This window comes from Sylvia atricapilla, chromosome 2 (assembly GCF_009819655.1).
Source record: "Sylvia atricapilla isolate bSylAtr1 chromosome 2, bSylAtr1.pri, whole genome shotgun sequence".
Classification (NCBI taxonomy): domain Eukaryota; kingdom Metazoa; phylum Chordata; class Aves; order Passeriformes; family Sylviidae; genus Sylvia; species Sylvia atricapilla.
Window position 1 is genome coordinate 43,450,507 of NC_089141.1, and position 20,669 is coordinate 43,471,175.

Sequence of the window (20,669 nt, forward strand, 5' to 3'; positions counted from 1 at the left end):
TGAGCAAGGCAAGGATGGGTGAGCAAGGCAAGGATGGGCGAGCAAGGCAAGGATGGGCGAGCAAGGCAGGGTTAGGTGAGCAAGGCAAGGTTGGGCGAGCAAGGCAAGGTTGGGCGAGCAAGGCAGGGTTAGGTGAGCAAGGCAAGGATGGGCGAGCAAGGCAGGGTTAGGTGAGCAAGGCAAGGATGGGTGAGCAAGGCGGGTTGGGTGAGCAAGGCAAGGTTAGGTGAGCTTCCACAAGCGGGGCTGACCCGGTGCTGATAATTGGTTGGCGGTCCAAACCAAGGCGTTGATGGTCCATATGGATGGGTTGCTCAGTGTGTGATCCAGATCAGAAACAACAAAAGCATGAGCAAATGTAGGGTATCCTTTTCAAGGACAGAATTGAGTTTCTCATGAAATACAGATGACAGAAGATGAGTTTACAGAAATTGTCGTGGCAGAGGTGTTAACTGAGAAGCACAACAGAATGACTTGGTTGGCGGTAACACTTGTGCCAAGAGACTACTACTCACTGTGAATGCTTCAGAGTGCTTTTTTTTTCATCATTGTCATACTTTTAACAAAGCTCTCTAGGTCTTGGTTGGTTACTCAAACATTAGTTAGTTGATCACATTCAAAAATTGGGCCATCTGGGAAGTCATGACATAAGGTCATAACAGTGAGTTAAATGTCATTTGTATGTTGGAAGTACCAGTATCCATGTTATGAGGTTAGTTCACCTAGTGACTCCATGTGAATGTGGAGAAAGACTGCTGAAAGAGCAGCTGCATGCAATTTTCTGTTACTTTGGTCTTTGGTTGAGGGCCTTCAGAAAGTACTCAGTTTATTTTAGCAAACTGTATCTTCCACCTCTTTCTGATATGACAATACTGTGTTATCAACATTACAAATGTTCTGGTACAGGCTCTGAAACATGGAAATGCTTTTTTTCCCTCTATCCACTGACAAAAGGTGATTATCCATCAGTGCCACCAAAGTAAATTTAGTTCACATGCCTTCCCTGACCTGAATTCAGAGTTATGGATTCAGTTTCATAGAGCGTAATTCCAGTCATTTAACTAATGGCATCTCAGAATTTATCCAGATTTCTTTTAGCATGTGTTGGTCACTGAGTGTCATTCTGTGAAGTGCTTGAGACATCTTCAGGAATCTCAGGGACCAAGTCCTTAGCAGGATATAAAGCCTTCGAAAACACCTTCTCTGGGGAACACAAGTGACCGCTCATCGCAAAATCACCCAGGAGTGCTACATGCAGGGTGAATGGTTTCCACCTCTACATGCTAATGTACATTGCAAAAGCTTTTTCCTATTTCCAGAGACTAACTAGGAACTTACTCATATGGGAAAAGCCTTTTTAATCCGAATATAAAACATAGGAGCAAAATCTGTCAATTGTTATACTCAAACACACTGCAAAATCCCACTTCTTCTGTAAAACTTGCAGGAAATTCCTATTGCCTATTTCTGTTTCCCTCTAGACAGACAAAATATTTTCTGTCCCAGTCTTATAGTTTGACACATAGTATTTGTACAAACACCTGAAAAGTACTTTACTTTCTTTGTAAGCCAATAGCAAGCACTTCATGAGTGCTGGCAACATCTTGTAAAGGATGGCTGAGAGATTTGATTTCTAAATGCCAGGTCCCTTGATGTTGAACACACGATCACAGCGCAGGCAGGGAGGTTTAATTCGTTGTTCTGACGGGCATTCTCAGTTTTTCTTTACGTAAAAACAAATAAGTAGGTCATTTGTCTTTCCTCAGATGACACTCCTGCCTGGAACAGATACAGCTGCAGTGTGAATGGAGAGCTGTCCTCATACGGCTGCAGGCACGCAATGCTGATGGGCGAGTTAAGTGTCCTTAGCCACCCCTTCTCCCTCTGCAGTAAATTTGCCTCGTGAGCAGGGTCCGGGAATACGGAATGCGAAGCTGCTGCGCCAGTGCTGCTCACAGCTGTGCTGCTGTCACTGTGCTGGTGCAGCTGGAAGTGCTAGAACACACGCCTTAAAGAGCTAGAGAACTCTTGGTGGGTCAGGCGTAGTCCTGTTGCACCCCGGGCAGTATCAGTGCAGGGTGGTTTATGGCAGAAAGCAAAGATCTCTGTGGTCTGTAGAAATGACGCTGACAGTCTGATAAATAGAATATCAGTTTCACCAGAGAAATTGAGTTATGTGGTGACAAATGTCATCAGCTACTGGATGCTGCAGCACTGAAATATTACCTTCATTTGCCATCCTGCTTAGTTTGCTCTTCCTTGCTCTTGTAAGCAGAAATCATTACATTTAGCAAGATGTCATGCCGGCTTTTTTAAAAAATGCTTTCTGTGTGGTGACATTGGACTTTGTATTAGAGGTGTTTGTGTTTGAAAAGGCAAATGAAAATACTAATAAAATGCTTTCTGAAACGTTTGAAATGTATTTTTTCTTTAAGATTCAGTGTCCACTGAATAGTTATGTAACAATGCTTAAATGCAGTCTTTTCTTAGTCTTTCATTAGGTATAATGAATATAATGTAAAGTCACATCAAAAGACAAAAACATACTACCATGAAACAAAACCCTTCTGAGTCCTGTCATCCTTAGGAAATCATATTTGGCAGAAACTTACTTCTTTTAAGTTTCATTACAAAGTAAAAAAAACAAAAACAAACCAAAAACAAAACAAAACAAAAAAAACCAAAACAAAAAGCCATGTAAACATACATCTCCTCATGCCTGAAGGTCCACTTCTATGTCTGTGTCTTTTAAGAGTGTTAGGCCAAGTTCCAAGAGGGATTCACTCTCTACTAGATCTCCAATCCCCTCAAGAGCATTAGGCTTAGTGCCAGCATTAATTTACTCTTGGAAGGGCTTAAATTAACTCCTGTTACATTCTGTCTAAACCCTTTCTTACAGAGTAAGGGTTGAGAGCTGGATTCAGTCAGTTAGTCTGAAGGCCACCCATCATGCTTGTCTGTCTTCCAGGACTTCAAATGCTTCATAAACTGGATTGGGGAAGGCAGTGATCAGCTGTGTAAGTTGAGGGGGGAAGCTGGCAAGCCATCTTTTGTATACATGTCCCTATGTCACAAGTAGCGTGGGGGTTGGTCTGACTTGTTTAACATAAGTACATATGACAGTAAGCTCCAACCAAATGTGAGATTTTAGTAGGCTGTGCAAGGTGCTAACAGTCTTTTGATACTTTCCTGGCAGAGCTGTACAGGCCAGCTAATCGAAAGACAACATATATCACTGCTTGGTTTTGTAAGTCAAAGAACTGGATTGTAGGATTATATTCTGTCCATGTTAGACAGAAGATTGAAATGGAAGGTCTCACAAAGCCAGACCTTCTTTAGCCCCTTCAAACTTACATGGTCTCTTAAGAATGTAACTTCTGTTTTACTTTAGCAAACGTCGGAACAATCTGTTTGCCTATTGATTACAAGGCAAACACTCTGAAGCAGGTAAGGATGTAAGCACAGGGAAGACAAGTTTTCCAAAAAATGACAACACGAAATGTTCTCAGCACACTTAGAAAAGTATAGGGTAATTGGACAGTAATTAAAGTTGACCAGCCAATACCTTGGTCTCTATCCAGTGGCTCAAAAGTCCTGTACTAACGTCTTCATGATGAAGGCTAGAAATCGACTTCAGGGACTTCCAAAGCTGCTTTGTATGTCTGTTATTCATAGAATAGTTAGAACCTTTCGAGGTCATCTAGTTTGCCTTCCTCCAATGGGCAGAAACATTTTCAGCTAGGTCAGGTTGCTCAGAGCCCTGTTCTACATTGACCATTTTCATTATTTTTAACCATCCCTTCTCCACAAGAAAAAAAACAAACCAAAGCAAACAACAAATAGAGGAGAGATTCAAGGTTCAAGGAATCTGAATTACCTTCCTCCAATAATCTTTCCTTCTTCCCCTGAAGAATCTTTTAAGCTGTAAGTTTACAAAAAGTCCACTTGCTTTGTATGCTTTGGAGATGATGGAAATGGAACTAATTATAGTCAACATTCATCCATTAGTAAAACTGAAAATAAATGTGAGCATTTAGTGGCTAGACAACACTATTCAGCTCATAAATACAAGTTCACAGCAATCTTTGCAGTTAGGAGCTACATTATAAATACAGCTTATCTTCAAATATTTTCAACTTGCTAAAGTTACTTGAAAGCTTATCATGATAGAGTCCATTTAAAAGGAAAAGAATTAAAAATTATCTAAGATATGTGTCCCCAAATACCTCTCATAGCATTCATTTATACTGACCTTTCTAACACACTGTCTTCCCACACTCTTTGTATGTAGTTAGCTGAAAAACATTGCTGGTGTATGTAACAAGTTCCCTCAAACTTCAGAATTATTTTTTTAAGGTTAAATTGAAAATCAGAGAAAAAAGTTGAAAGTAAAATTCTTACTTTAAAAAAATTAATTTGAGAGTTGAAGATAACAGTAATGGAATTGGAAAGGTTTGAAAATACGGTTTCTAAGTTGGCAGTGACCTTTTTGTGATAAATATTTGATTTATTACAGAAATGGTACGCAGACTGTTTTAAACACTAGTGTGAATACAAAAGGCAGACCAAAACTGATACTCTTTTGTGAAGGAATATCCATTCTTTAAATTTGAAAAGTATATTTGATGTTACTTTCCAAGGCTGTAGATCTCAATTTTGTGACAAGTTTCATATATTATACCTAATTTTAAGCATTTTGAAAAATTCTGTGGTCTGAACGAAGACTACTTCACTGCATAAAATAAACTCTATACATAAATCTTTGAAGACTGGGGACTTTCTTGCTATTAGATGAAAAATGTAGTTCAACTGCTGTTTTATCTTTTACTGATAAGATACCATGGCACTTTTGCAAAAATAATAGAGGTCCTCTAAAATGTTTTAAGTAATGGAATTACATTATGTGTTTTACTGGTTATATTTTCCTCATGTTTCTATCTGAATAAGTTATCCTTCATTTTCTTCCCTTGCAAACATTCTTCTGCAGTGCTGGTAGCACTGATGGAAAAGATACCTATATCTAAGTGAAATCCTATTATTTTGACCTTTAATCTGTATTTTTGTATACATACAAACACATGCATGTTTATATATGTATTTTACTTATAACATATTAATCAGAGGATTTTCTGAAATCTTATTACCAATGCTTCCTATGTAAATATAGAATTGTGTTGCTGGGACCTTGCTGTATTTCAGGGAATGTTTCTTCTTTTCTTTCATTCTCTGAAATCAGTGTGAACATTGCAATCAATTTTAATTATACCAGTATTTCACCCTGAGTTTTATGGGAAGAGTTGGCAGCAATAACTATAGTTAAGATTGCCTAAGACTTTCTGCTGTATAGATTCTGTACTTAAAAAGAGAGAGGGATAGAAACAGTACATAAGAGTACAATAAAACATGTCAAGATTAGCAAAGTTAATTTTATCTGTGTTACTTGAAAAACCAGAAGGGTTTATTAGGGACTCTGACTTTATATTTTTAAATGCAATGTGACTGAGACTGATATAATTTAAAATAATTATTATTATGTAGTTCAAAAAATACTATAAAGATGGCAAGGCATTACTTCACAGTATTACCAAAGAAACAATTATAGAATTATCAGTATTGTAACCTGTAAAATATTTTTAAAATATATGTTTTCTGGAAATGTTGAAGTAGAAGCAGCATTGTATATTTATTTCTTGTTTCTTTTGCCAGACAGCAGTCTAAAGCAACTATTAATAACATGTTGCACTGCTACTGTGATTTATTAATGAAAGTTACTTTAATTATCACAACCTTAATACTACTGAAGATGGTGAAGTATATATAATTATTTCTGTAAAAAAGAAAGGAATAATAAAACTCTAAATTACTGTTTTCTGTAATGTATTCCATTATTTCAAACAGTGTTTTCTTTTTTTGCTCAGAATACTATTTATGAGCTATGATTGCACCTATTTTTTTGTGTAAGCACCTATTTTTGTATAAGCAGGGGGAAGGCATGATGATTTTCCATATATGTGTTTTGTTGTATGGTATTATCTAACCTAATAGAGTGAGTGTGTGGTAGACACACTGCTTCACTATAAAAGATTCTGTGATCCTTTCATAAAAAAAGTTGGAAGTCCTAGTATGAAGTTCATTGTAGTCAGCAGAATCTCTTTCCATAGGGGTCTGCATTTGGCACTTGCAGAGCTGAAAAACAGTTTGCTAATTATGTGCATATTGTGGACAGTCTGGGTGTATTTCCTGGTGAGGGATTCTCAGTCTGTAGCTGCATCAAAAGGGACTGTTGGATCCACTCATAAAGGCACAGTAATAATGGCACTAATAAAAATCCCTGACAAAGCTATGGAAAAAGTTAACCGTCCCCATTTGGCTCTAGTCAGGCAGGAGCTGTTTTGCTAAGTGCACCCAGAGAGGTTTTCCAAGCCATTACATAACCTTCTTCTAGAGAAGTGAAAGGTCTTGAGGGAACTTGAGGGAGTTGATACTCTGGAATATCTGAGTTGCATATGTCCAAGAAGGCAAAATCTATACCAAGAGCAAAAAGTTGAGATACACAGACTGTCTAATGTTCACAAGGCTTAGGGAATCTCCTGCTCACATGGCATTTTTGTTGTTTATGGGTTACATGTTCCATCAGCTTAGGTGTAGATTCTCTGTGGCTGGTCTATAATGGAGAGATTTAGTTGAAGCTGTCCAAATCAGCCGTAACCTAATTTCTGAGGAACAGAGGAGATCAGTGGCACTGAAGCATGCACAAGGAGGTTTGTGTAAAAGGGCAGAGGTGTGTGAGACATGGGTAAGATTCATCCCACTAAAAATAAGTGTCTACATATAGGTGTCTGTATGTGAATCTATCACCTTATGCTCTTGTTAATGGGGTAAGTATTCATCTCTGGCATGATTTGTCCCATCCCAAGAGAAATGTTGAAGTGGCTCACTTGAATCTCAAGCAAAGAAATATCCATATCAGTCTTTCTGACTCTAAGGGGAACAGAGATAATTTTTGTGCAGCTGTAAATGTCTACACTGTAAACTGCTTTTCTGTACTGTGTCTAGTTCCTGCAGATTCTTGGAAAGAGACTCTTACAGATCTGGATATCAAACTTACTGGGCACATACGCTGTCAGGGTTGGCAACAAAGGAGATAGACAGTTTGATTATGGGGTGCCACCCTGATGACAGATGAAAGCAGGGATGTGTTATTTCAAGGTGTAACTAAGGGAAGAATGTTGCGTGGGAGAAGTTGTGATATCCTCACTTCCTCTAACTGTGTACTAACTTGTCACTAGATTTATGAACATCTGTATTTGGGAGCACTGGAATTTATGTCTTTTTTGTGTCTTGACTTACATGAAAAATATGTATATCCTCTGTCAGTTCAGACATAACTGCGATCATCTGCTGCAGAGAGAGTTTGGAGAGAGCTCACAAAGGTAGGTTATCCAGTGTTCAGAGGATACCTGCCTACTTGCCTGTAGTAGTTGAAGGCATTTAGGAGTGCTCAGCATCCCATGCTAGATTCCCCTGAGTTTAGGTGGGTGGGGTTCTGTGAGAAGGGAAGGGGGTGACTGATGACAGCAAGCTATTTATTGTTCTCCACAGCAGCAAGAGAAGCTGCCATTTTCACTCAGAGGACCTCAGGTCCGTCAGGAGCCTCCCACTCCATAAGCCCTGAGAAGTTCCGGGAAGCTGACGCCAGTGGACTGAGGACCAGAAGAGTCTGTGGGTAACCTGCTGGACACCAGGGACTGTCCATGGTGTGATCTAACCCCAAATCTACCCACGACAGTGAGTGGTCTGCCACTGCTGATAACATCTCAGCACCCAAAGAGCCCACTGCTCTTGTCAGACCTGGATGGACGAAGTGGAAGGCAAGTTTGAGGAATAAGTAGTGCATTATTATATTGAATAAATTGTAGGCTACCAGTGTTTGTTACAGATTAAGTAGGATCTAAATGACTTAAGACCCATGGAATTTCTTTTGTCTTCTTCTCCTTTTAGTGTACTCTCCTACTCAATCTCTTTTTTATATAATCTCCATTTTATTATATATAAAACTGGTATATTCGGCAGCTAGGTTTACTTGTTGATTGCCAGAAACTCAACTGCCCCTGGTACTTAGGATGGTACCAGAATCCCTGCAGGGAGAGCAACAGGGGACTCTGCTGCTCTGAAAGGTCAGGATACCTTATCAAGAGCTAGTTATTACAGCATCTGTGGAAGGTCGCTAGAGGTTGATTACCTTCTTTTTTTGTACCATGGAACACATTAGGTTGGAATGACTTGCCTAAGATCTTAAAACAAGGTACTGACAGAGCTGGAAATAATCCCCGAGGCAGGCGCTATTTTTGTGACATATTTTCTGCAAATATTGTCTTATTTGGACAGTTTTTGGTTGATTATTACAAATTAAAATAAAATAAAAATTCATGCATTACCAAACTTTTGGCATCCACATCTGATTTTAAATCTAAGGATGTCTGTCAGACTGATGCTACTACTCATCACTTCCTTTCATCCACCTTACCTGTAGTTTTAAAATTTTCCTAGCTATAACTCCACTGATTCTAATTTGTTGTAACTTACATTCTGAAGAGATAGGATTATGGTCCAATAAAAGCAAGTAACAAGAAGATGTAAGAAAAAATGTCTAAAGCATGGTGGGAGCCACTACCATTAACTTTATGCCTTATTTAGTGCACCTCATTCTAATTCCTTTGTATATAATGATACAAGTTTAAAATTCCTTATATTCCCCAAGGCTGAAACAATCTCTAAAATTTTAAGATGCTTGAAGTAACTTGCAAAACTATTCCAGACTTCAGTCCAGACCTTATGTACTTCTGCATACACTTGATGGCCTAAAACAGTCTGCCTCATTCATCATCTTCATCCTCCACCCTTAGAAACTGCTTAGCCAGAACAAACAGTGAATGTTTTCCCGAAGTGGGTTTAGACATTAAAGTCATCTGTCCTGCCTTCTCCTGTGCATCCTGGAGTTACAGTAGTGACACAGGACAAAACACAACTCTATTGTCATAGAGGTAATAAATAACACTGTGTGTTAGGCTTGTGAGTAGAAAGTGAGGGTTTATACTGTCCTCTAGCAAATCAGAGAATGGTAAGATGTTTTGTTTACTTACAAGAGGTGTCTTGTATCATTTCTCCATACCTGATCTTAAATCAGCAGTTATGAAAGTAAATATTACTGCTGTGGTTTTACACAAAAAGAGAAATTCTGCAAGAGCAAATTTAATGGAATTTTGACCACTTTGTAGTCTTTAGAATCTGCCACATTTTCCCCACCACTCAAATGATTTAAAATTATAAGTAGTTTTGCAAAGCTATTAGCATTATTTTCTCAGCTCAAGCAAAGTTTTTGCAAGGCTTATTACCTATGATGAATCACATCTTTTATTCATATAGTTATAAATGCATTAAAACTGTCAGGTATAATTTGCTGCTTTTTCTCGTTAAGTTTCAGCATGGTTTTTGAAAATAAGCTAATTTAATAACTAGGGAATCTAAGTTATAATCAAATTTATTATATTTACCAGACTTGAATTTCAGATGGGATAACATTAAAAATGTGCTCGAAGAGGAAAGAGCAGAATTGCCAGTGGGCATTGAGTTAGCAGCCTGAAAAAATATCTAAGAATGTTGTGATTGAGTGTTATGATGATGAGAGGAGGAAGAGGAATTCTGTCTGTCTTTATCTGTAGCTTTTACATGTTGCAAACTGAAATGAAGGTCAGAACCTCAGGCCAAAGCTTCAATTCAGGGGAAAGAGTGTTCTCTTCTTAAATTTTTCAGGGACTTACCGTATGCCTTTATAACAAAACACTGGAACTCTGCCTACAAATCTCTAAATTTCTGTTAGAAAGGATGTGCTGCTGTTAATGTGCATGTATGAGCACTTACCATTGTACATGGCATACCAGATGTAATCCAGTGAGTTCTGCATCCACTGAATTTCTGAATTTCTGCTGAATTCTGAGTGAGATTTGTGCTTGGAAGGCTTCTGGATCAAGCTATCATGTCAGGAAGTGCTAAATTAAACGCCTGTTCAAAACTGATCCAACAGAAACCCAAAAAATCAAGTCTTTTCTTTTTCTTGAAGCTCATTCGTTTTCTTGAAGTCTCCTCTGAGTCTTGGTTCCCCAACCCTCTTAACCAAGTTTGTGGCACAGGTTTTGTTTTATTTATCAATATATATTAAGACAGCCTGTTATTTTGGGATTACATCAGTTGTGTTTGTATTGTGGGGATTTTTAATTCCCAAAGGTGCTGTCTTTTGTCTTTGTGTACGCAATTTAAACAAAAGCAGAGTTGTTGTTTTTCCCAGGGCCTTCTACAGACTTTCAGATATTTAAAATCTGAAGTTATGTTTCTTTTTGATTCATCATCTGTTAAAGACTGCTGGCTGTACTAAAGCCAGCAAAAGAGTTAAACAAGCATAAAAAAGAACTGTTCCAGACAACCAGTATATCAGAGTATTCCTCTCCTGAAGGTACTTTGCCACTTAGAAATTCTGAGAATAATGGTCACACAAATACAAAGAAAGACAATTAAAAAAAAATTACTGAAATTTTGCTTAATATTGAAAAGCTTAATTAAAGGAAGAGCTTGAGGTTTGAGCATTTCTAGTGACCACTTTGTGCAAAGGGGACTGTGTCTTTGTGGATGTGGTACATCATTGACAGGACACAGTGAGTCAGCTGTTCATCTGGCTCTTGTAGCTCTAACCCTCCACATCTGGGGATGCTCATGTCACAAGTGGGAGAAGGAGAATATTAGCCCCTGGCATTTCAGAAGATGTCTGTGCTACAGTGCAGATCTCTTGGTGCTGAAGGTAGTTTTGACAAAGAGGTTATGGCACAGGGACCATAGCTGGTATGAAGATACAGGGTCTCGCTCTAGAATTCTATATTCTTTTAGTCTCTGTTTTACAGACATGGTTCTTTGAGGAGTCTCATAGTTTGAGGATGACAAATTGAATTTAAAAAGTTGAAGAGGATCTTGTTACAGCAGAAGAACTAAATGAACTTTCGGTAGGAACATGATGAAATGTCATAATACCCACTGCAAAGTCTCTGGGTATTATTCTTCAGAGCAAAATGCTAGAATTTTGTACTAAATGCACTGTGATTCAGAGCCTGAGGACACAGTACATGAGTAAGTATTTCTTGCTTTAGTCATCAAACAGCCACATTAAAGCATGACTAAGAAGAAAGGCAAGGCAACAGTGAAATGTGGAGCTGATGAGATAGCTCCATACTGAGAGCAGAGCTGGAGATGAGATCCAAGATGACTGAATTGAATTAACTGCACCTTTCTCAAAAAGTAAAGAAGCAGGGAAGGAAGGGTAAGAACCTTTCAATAATTATAAGCAATCAGAGGGAGAAACAAACCCCAGAAGACAAGATGTAAAAACAGCTCGCATGACACTGTAATCTCAGAGCTTATGCTGTCAGCAAAAAGAGATTGGATGAGTTTCTGCAGACTCAACAGTAATTGCCATGCAGCAGCAGTCAGTACTATTGAAATGCTGGAACTGATGGGAACCAGCTCGGCTGTCGTGACTGGGAACAGACGTCCTCCGAAGAGCATGAGACAGCATTCTGCAGTGTGAGAAATCCTTGCCTGTCAGTCTAAACTGGTGGGTTGTTTGGTGGATTGGCACCTGTATCTCTCATGAGATAGGAATTTTGCCTTTTTCTTCTTTAGTGTCTGTAGATACCCAGTTTTGTTCTCAGTGAAGATGGAACAGTCTTCTTTCTTGTAAGTGCAGCCTAATGGATATTAATTTTCAGCAGTTTCATGTATTCTAAGTATCAGCATTAGGAGGAGCAAAGGTGCCTGTGTTTGTGAATATATTCAAGAAGGAGTACAGTGTCAGGAGCTTTTTCTCTCCAGCTCAGTGTGAATTAATGTTTTGTAATGTTCTGGACATAACTGACCTTGAGTTGAGCTGTTTATATTCCTCCTTGAAGAAAGACTGCTTAAGCTCATGCAGTTCTGTACCATCAAGCAGTTGAAACTGGAACAACTTATGTGAATCTTGCCTCAGGAGGTTTTAGGTTGCTGCTAAATATTTTTGACCATTGGGCAGAAGTAGGATTTGCATTTGCAGCCTCGCAAAAAAGTGGCTGAAATCTTGAGGGTCAAAGCAGCCACAGTTCGCCCTAAGTCCTTGAACATGCAATAGCTGTGAGCTGTATGCCTGTGCTGCCCATCCAAAAAGTGTAGGAGAGGAGTCAGACTACTCTGTGTTTAATGGGAAAAGGAGTAAAGACTGTGATCTCTGCTCTTAAATGCTGCTTAAAGTAAAAACAATATATTTTTACCTTCTCGAGAATAGCTTATCTAAGGACTGCTCTTGAAAGGAATTGCTGGGAAGGCCAGTTACAGGCAGAATTTGGTATTGAACTTTGAATGTTCTTTGTCTCATGCTATATATTGCATGCTGTCATGTTGCCTGTATTAACTTTTCTTCTCAGTTTGCTTAAGAACCATGTGAATAAAAAGGTACCATGAATTAAAAAGTACTATGCTTATTAGCCTTCTTGGCAGCTCATCTCTGTTCTCCATAACCTGGTGGGATTTACCCCTGTGACTACGCAAATACTCTAAAGTGAAGATCATAGCTGTATATCCATGAAATAGGAAATCTGTAGTGATTAGTCTGAGATGAAATAATTTTCAGAAGAGCTGAGGAGGTATGAAGTGGTGTAAAATGAGTTTTTTAAAATTTTCATGTGAAAAAAGTGCCACAAATTAATGGAAGTGTGATCTCACTACAAAAGATGTAATGATGAGGCCAGGAATTTTAAACAGTGGGAGCTTAACCTCAGGCACTGAAATCATCCTTACTTAGGACATATGTAATTTAATAGTTAAAGACATTGAGGAGTCACAACAATTCCATGCAACACTTGGGGCAGAGTGCCTGGAAAGCTGCCTGTTGGAAAAAGGATCTAGGGGTGCTGGTTGACAGCATCTGGACATGATCCAGGGTGTGCCCAGGAGGCCAAGAAGGCCGATGGCATCCTGGCCTGGATCAGCCATGGTGTGGCCAGCAGGACCAGGGCAGGGACCGTCCCCCTGTACTGGGCACTGCTGAGGCCACACCTCAAATCCTGGGGTCAGTTCTGGGCCCCTCCCTGCAAGAAAGACATTGAGGGGCTGGAGCGTGTCCAGAGAAGGGCAGCGGAGCTGGGGAAGGGTCTGGGGCACAAGTGCTGTGAGGAGCAGCTGGGGTTTTTTCACCTGGAGAAAAGGAGGCTCAGGGGAGAACTTATCCCTCCCTACAACTGCCTGAAAGGAGAGTGTAGCCAGCTGGGGTGTGGCCTCTTTTGCCAGGTGACAAGTGACAGGATGAAAGACAATGTCCTCAAGTTGTTCTGGAGTAGGTTTAGACTGGATATTAGGAAAAATTTCCTCTTGGAAAGGGTTGTCAATCATTGGAACAGGCTGCCCTGGGAAGTTGTGGAGTCATCATCCCTGGAGGCACTGAAAAGTCACATAGATGTTACGCTTAGGGACATGGTTTAGTGGTGATGGACATGGCTGGGTTAATGGTTGGATTCAATGATCCTAGGGTTCTTTCCCATTCTAAACAATTCTATGATTTTATGAAGAGATCTTAATGAACACAATTTTCTCCAATTTCCTCCAATTCTGCAGTTCATTTACTGAGCACTCAGCAAGACATCTTCAGAGATTTTGAGTGTAATTGGTCAAAAAGAGACACCAATGAACAGTTCTGGGAATTTAAGCCTTTCAATCTTAATTTAGGCTCTATTTTTTGAATATTTGCTCTTACAAATACATAATTTGAAGTTATTTCAGTAATGGAAGTTTTTTGAGTCTCTGTTCTTGAAGAGAGACTCCACTTGTAAAACATCGTTATTAAAAGGCTGACTTTTTTAAAGCATATTACCAGTATAGTTATTTTTTGAGTGTGACATTTGTGTGTGTTATGAACAAGTATTTGAGATCACTTAAAAAATCACTTAAAATTGCTTAAAAGTCCTACAGATTTATTTTTACGTTTCAAAAATGTTAAGAAATAAGCTTCATTCTCACTGTTCATAAACAGCTCTAATGCCTCAACTTTTGAGTAGCATTGAAGTAGTTTCAAAGTGAATTTGAAGTTTCATAGACTCTGCACCATATACATTTTGCTTAAACCCAAGGAAAATTTAAAAAATTATAGCCCTCAAGATTTGCTCTTGTCTGAATACTGTGCAAAGATGCTCTAAATGACTTGACAAAAAATTATGAAAGCAGCATATGACCTAAATTATAAATAAAATATAAGGACTACTGGACCAAAATCTGCATGCAGGCATAATTTAGTGACAATCAAATCTACAGAGAGGACTATTCAAGAACATTTACTAAGCCCTCAGACCTCACACTTGTACAGTTGCGAGTCACCTATTTTGAGCACCTGGACTGCAAACAGTCTTTCCAGAAATCCACTGTGTGACTCTGTAAATGTTTAAGCAGTTCTTGGATCTTTGACTCATCTCCCTGTGCTTTGTGTACCTGGGTTTTGCTTTCATCTGTCCTTCTATGGTGACTATCGCAGCTGTGACTATTGTAAGCTGTGACTGAGAATGGCCCACAAATTCTGAGTTTTTTGCAGTGATGAACTATAGAAGGATTTTTAACCTGAAGGAATAAAAGACTCAAATTTGCTTGTTTTGCATTTATATCAATCGTCACAGCTCCAGCAATGGAGTGGTGCTGTGGTAGCTTACCTAAGGTGGGAGTTTGCTCCATTTATTTTGAAGAGCGAGGTTTGCTGTGTCACCATCACTCCGCTGGAAGACACAACCAGAGAACATCTAATCTAGAGAAGAGAGCAAGCTTACAAGCTTGGTATAACAGAACTCTCCTTAGCAGCCACTAGCAAGGCAGCAGAACCAGGTTCCCACATACAGAGCTGGAACGCTCAGATGATTACAGGAATACAAGGTATGAATTCCAGAAAGTTCAAGCAAATTCTTTCTGCTTGTTCATATCAAGATTTATACAAATAGCATAACATGAGGCTTCGCAAGATAATTTTTCTTCAGTTTTGCCATGTGTTTCTTCATAAGCCTGTGCCCCATTAAAAAAAAGAGAGATACTTAATACTAGATGTCTGCCTATGTCTCAACATTTGCATGCTTAGTTCTCTTGGCTGCAGTGCTACTGCAGTAAAGGCAGGGTAGTCATAGCCAATTTGTCCATATCTGCAGAAGTGAATTCTCAATGCTTAGCTGTGCTATTCCCCGAGAATCCCTGACAGTAATTGTCATTCTCCTCCTCAAACCTAGAGCAATATTTAAAGCAGAGGAAGCACAGGAACCTCTCGAACAGTTTATTTCCCTGTTGCCTGTCAGTGATTTCACTGCAATGCCTAGAAAAAGCAAAGTAGTTCAGGCGGCATCTATTTCTGGCATGAAATCCTAGTTGTGGATTCCCAGTGCTGATGTGTTTTTCAGACCCTCTGATGAATTTCTAAGCTCTCTTAGAATAACAGCTTCTGGGAGGGGACTGAAATTCCTGTGGCGGATTTCAGGTTTGCAGACTTTGATGAAATCTAAACAACAGGGTGGGAAAGCTGTTTTTTGTCAAGAGCAGCTATGAAGGCAGAGAATTAAATTCTTGTTAGTAGAGAGCTTTTCATCTCCGTGACAATTTTTTCTGAGAAATGAAGGGTAAGATGTAGAAACCAATATGAATTTTGAGGAGTGGGGACAAAGGAATGGAGACTTTTCTGTTCTGCTCCTCCGCAGGGAGGAGATATTCCAGCTAGGGATAAATATACAGCCTGGTACTCAGAAGGGTGTTGTGACCCTCATAAAACCAGTGCCTTGAGATCCAGAGAGAGGCAAAGAGAATCATATTGAGGGCTGTGTGAAAGCTCAGAATCACTGTTGTTAGTTTATTTTTCCTTCTCTGGAAATCCTGAAATCACTTACTGTAAAGAGACGGCTATTACCTACCATTAACTCCCTGTCTAACAAACATGGGTTGTAGCTGTTCATGGCTCTCTGGAGTAGAAAAACTCATCTGAGATACCGTATATACATATCACAGACATTTCCAATTCTTCACCAGCAAATAGGACACTATATAAAATATTTCTGGTCGCTTACAACAGCATATGAAAAGATTATGCTGATGGCAATTTGTACAGTGAGGTCCCTTCTCTTCCCCCTTCACCTTTCGCCCAGTTCCTTTATAAACTTACTCAGGCTGGGCAAACAGAAATGGCTTAAAGAGAAGATGGCAGTCCTCTGTGGGGAATGGCTTAGTAATCTTGTCATCCCTTTGCTCCCCACAGCTACTGACTTCTCCAAAACTTCTCCCCCTTTCCTCCCTGGACAAGAGGGAAGGGTCTCCAGTCTTGCTGTCAAAGCAGTAAGTTCAGGAGAAATAAGGACGATACTAGTCAGAGATACTTTTGTCTCAGCCAACCAAAAAGAAAACATTAATATATACCCAGAATAGTTATTTAAAGCAAATGGTTATATTATTTTCTGTTCCTTCATGAACATTACTGAATCAGAGTGCAGTTACATACTGTTGAGTTACTGGTGAAGCAGCAAAAGAATGATTAAGAAAATCATCAGGCAAAACCATGCAAAATATGTTAGTTATCAACAAAGTAATTGGATAGCATTTAAGCAAATGAAACAGACACAGGCATGCAAAGGATTATAACAACTGTAGCAGAGAGTGGTGGTTTCCAAGTGACTGCATTCCAAGTGACCCAACTATATTCACTACCAGCAAACAGAGGACTTTCTCATCACTGTTACCCTACCTCAAGAAATCACAAGAGGGGATGGTCACCCCAGAGGTATCCGTGATTCCCAAAAAATGGGAAATTATAAATGAGAGTAGGAAATCTTTAGAGGGGAAGAAAACAAATTCTGAGTTCTGTTAGATGGCTAAGAAGCTATATTTCATGAAAAGGATAACTTTTAAGCCTGTTGTGGTTCAGTGGTTACAACAGCAGTAAGAGTAAAAATGCAATATATAATACTGAAAATAATTTTTAAATTGGGGAGGGAGAAAAAGTATAAAATTGGTTTGCAAAATGGGGAAAGTGATAAAGTCAAGCTGAAGTCTGCAGGAAGGAAGTCAGTCACTGCCAGTTTCAAAAGACACACAAATTTTCTAAAACATTTGTAAAGCAAGAATTCCTAGTGATAATGTAAGAACTTTTGTTAGATGGAGATAGTACAGTTAAAATAATGTAGGAAAGGACTAAGTTTCTATTGTTTTGGATCCAGGAAGGAAGGAGGTGAAGGACATGGCGATACTGAAATATTTTCTAAACCATTAGCAGAAAAGGAGAACACTTAGTAAACACAGGCTAGTCAACTTAAAGAACTGGAATTATGATGTGTCAGAACACCCCACACGAGCACAGATGTCCTTCCTTTCCCAAACACGGCCTCCAGCATCACTTCCACCGCACTCAGCTGTGGGCTGATGCAGAGCTGCCTTCGGGTCTCTGCGTGGCCCGTACCCGGCACTCCCTTGTCCTCACCGACTGCTCCGTTCTTCAGCAGCTGCGGGAACGCGATGCTTGCCCAACAACTGGGGTGCACAGCCCCGTGCTCGCCTTTGGCTTCCCACCCTTAGCTATGGTCGCAGCTACGGGGTCACGGTCAGCCACCAAACCGGCTGAAGGAATCGCACAGACGAATTATGGCTCCCCGTTATGGTCTTGCTCTTCCTGCTGCTGGTCGGCGCCGTGGCGCGGGGTCGCGCTCCCCGCAGCTGGCCGAGCGGCGCTGGCGGCATCCCGTCCGGGCGCTGTGCTCGGAGCGCTGCTCCTGCCGCGCTGCCCAGCCGGGCTGCCCGGCTCCCGCAGCACAGCCCGGCCCCAGGGCACGGCCCCGGCCCCTCGGCCCGCGCTGCCGGAGCCCTACGGCGGGGCTGGCCCGGGGCGGGAGCCGGGCTCCGGCGGCGCGGCCCGAGGGCTCCGGCCTGGCACGGCGGCGCCGGCCGGGGGCACGGCGGGGCCGCCCCGCTGGCTTCGCCCGCTAGAGGGCAAGAGAGCCCCGCACAAGCGCGGCTGCCCCTGCCCCGCAGCCCCCGGCCCCGCAGCCCCCGGCCCCGCCTGCCCCGGCCCGTGCGGAGCAGCCCCGGCTGGCCGCCGCGGGCCGGGGCTCGGCGCCATCCGCCCTGAAATGCCCGGGGTGGCCACGGTGCCGTGGAGCGAGAGGTAATCCCTTCCATCGGGAAAGCTCTCAAGGCCTTTGGCCGTTCCGGAAAGCGGGCACAGAGCCATCATGGAGCTGGCACAGACTAATCCGTCGGGGGACGGCACAGCGGGCTGCTGCTGTGCCTGCCGCAGAGCACACGGAGCCGTAGGTGGGGCGCGCACCCCGCTCCTGCCGAGCTGGGAAGGTGCCGAGAGGCGCCTTCTCCCTGCACGGCAAGGTGGCGGGCACCTGGCTGCTGGCTGCAGCTCCAGCCCAGCACTGGTAAGTAGCATCCAGCTGATGGTCAAGTTGTGTGCCTTGGTTGGTGTACAAAGGCCGCCTCATCTTTCAGGCAGTGAACCATCTGCAGAAGAAGGATATCAGCCGAAGGAAGAGCCTCCGGGATGCCCTGTTGCCTGCTGGCAAACCCTACCGAGACTGCAGCTACAACTGAGTACCGACAGTACGGGAGCATGAAGAAGGCAGAAACCTCTGTTGAGGCACCACCACGTGTGCTTGGGCAGGGAAGGTACACGGAGCAAAGCACTGGCTGTGGCATAGAGGTTCTCACAATGAGCAGTTGTGTGAGCCTTGCCACACAAATTGCTTGCCATGTGGAGGCCTCTGTGGTCACCTGCACACATGGCAACCCAGATTTCCTCCCTTTTTCTCCTTTCAATCAGTGGCGAATTGGCTCTTGAGCTGGAGGGACTTGCAATGTCTTGGACAATCAATTCATTACTAAAATCAGCAGATACAAGCCATGTACAAATAAACACATCACAGAAATTTCAAACATATTTGGCAGCCTTCAAACTTACATCACCCTATCTACCTTCAAGTATCACCAACAAGGACACGCATTAAAAAAGACTGTATTGACACCTGTGTCAATGCACTTGACTTTGTCTAACTGTTAATAGTGGTATTACTTTTGTGCTCAAACATGAACCCTAATAACTCCCTTCCTAGGATGATCACAAAGATCATATTCTCTCAGTATTCCTTTATGTGAATTCACTGATTCATGTGCATTGCAAAATACCATAACACCACGAAGAATCCATATCAGATATCCCAAAGTTGCTGTGTGACACTGGTGTTTTCTTGGAATTTTCCATCTAAACTGCATGTTTTACACTATTCTAGTGTGAAAATTTGATGATCTGGGAACATGCCCTTTCCTGCTGAATTCTGGAATTCATATAGGAAACTTTTTGGTCATAAAAACCCTAAGTCTCTACAGTCTCTAAAGTGAGAAAGCTAATACATTCCTCTAGTTTAAATTTTCTAAATTTGTAGACTTTTTTCCCTTAATCCAGTTAACCTGAATCACATGCCTTTTGTTTTGTTTTCACAAATGCTTTCTTTTTTTCAGTCAATCTAATGTTTGATAATCATGACTTTCAGTCATTTTTCATAGCTGAGATCACATGAGTTTACTTTGGAGTGTTAATTTGTGTTACTGTATTAATAGTTTAGTGCCCTCACCAGCCATTCTGGGGAAATGCTCAATCACATGTATGAGGCAGCAGGTGGGAACCATGCAGTCCTATCTAGACCTCTGTCATGTAGAAGTCTACATCTAATATAGGCTTCCTCCATACACGAGGAAGAATTAAGCATCTTTAGCACATGAGTCATGTCATCCTAAAGTAGATGCTTAGAATAGGTCAGATGATTTGTGCTCTAAAATTGTTCCTATTTCTCTGTGTCAAAGAACAAATCATTTATACGGTGATGTCTCAATTCCAGCAGCCTCAAGTGAGATGAGATTAATGAACAGTCTCATATCCAGGCTTATGTCATTCTTCAAAATACCTAAAAATCCTTATTTGTCAAGAAAACTGAAAACAGCATTACTTTTTATGTTATTTTCCATTTATATATTAAAAAAGAGAAGCTTTTAAAAGTTTTCTGCCTCAAGACTTCTTAGTAAAAATGGCAAATGCCATGTGTTTCATGGGAAAGTCATAACACCTCTCTTTTTAATAACAGTGTCTTTCAGTTCTCTGTCTGCTAGGTTGGGAAATAAATGAGTTAGATACATTAAAGGTCCAGAATAAGAATCTGCTCTTGGTGAAATTATACAATATGGGGGGGGGTGTTAAAAAAAATCCCTAACAAAAACAACCAACCAAAAGAACCCTGTTTTGCCAGGCTGTATTATTTTTTAAATGACACTCAAAAAATGATATGTGAAAAGATCTTTTAAAACTAAACGAATTGGCAGAGTACAGGTGAAACAGTTTTCTTTTAAAAGATGTCATAATATCTAAAATCTGACAGAAGTGTCACATTAGTGTGGTACATGTGAGGAGAATGTGTGCCAGGAACTCCTCAAGAAATGCAGGATCCTTCTGACCAGATCTGCTCTCAGGAGTTAAAATCTTGCATAGAGCTGATGAGTAAGATCTTGATGACTCACTGTGGCAGATGCAGTCTTTAATT

General features: G+C 40.8%; 1 long non-coding RNA gene across 1 annotated transcript; it reads left to right on the plus strand.

The window, feature by feature from the left end:
* The first annotated feature begins 282 nt into the window (after positions 1-282).
* On the plus strand, positions 283-20,111 carry LOC136357631 (uncharacterized). Its single transcript, XR_010742925.1, has 6 exons — positions 283-358; positions 1,767-2,267; positions 2,900-3,017; positions 7,378-7,433; positions 7,603-9,619; positions 18,571-20,111. It is a non-coding gene; the product is annotated as an uncharacterized lncRNA (long non-coding RNA).
* The last annotated feature ends 558 nt before the right edge of the window (positions 20,112-20,669 follow it).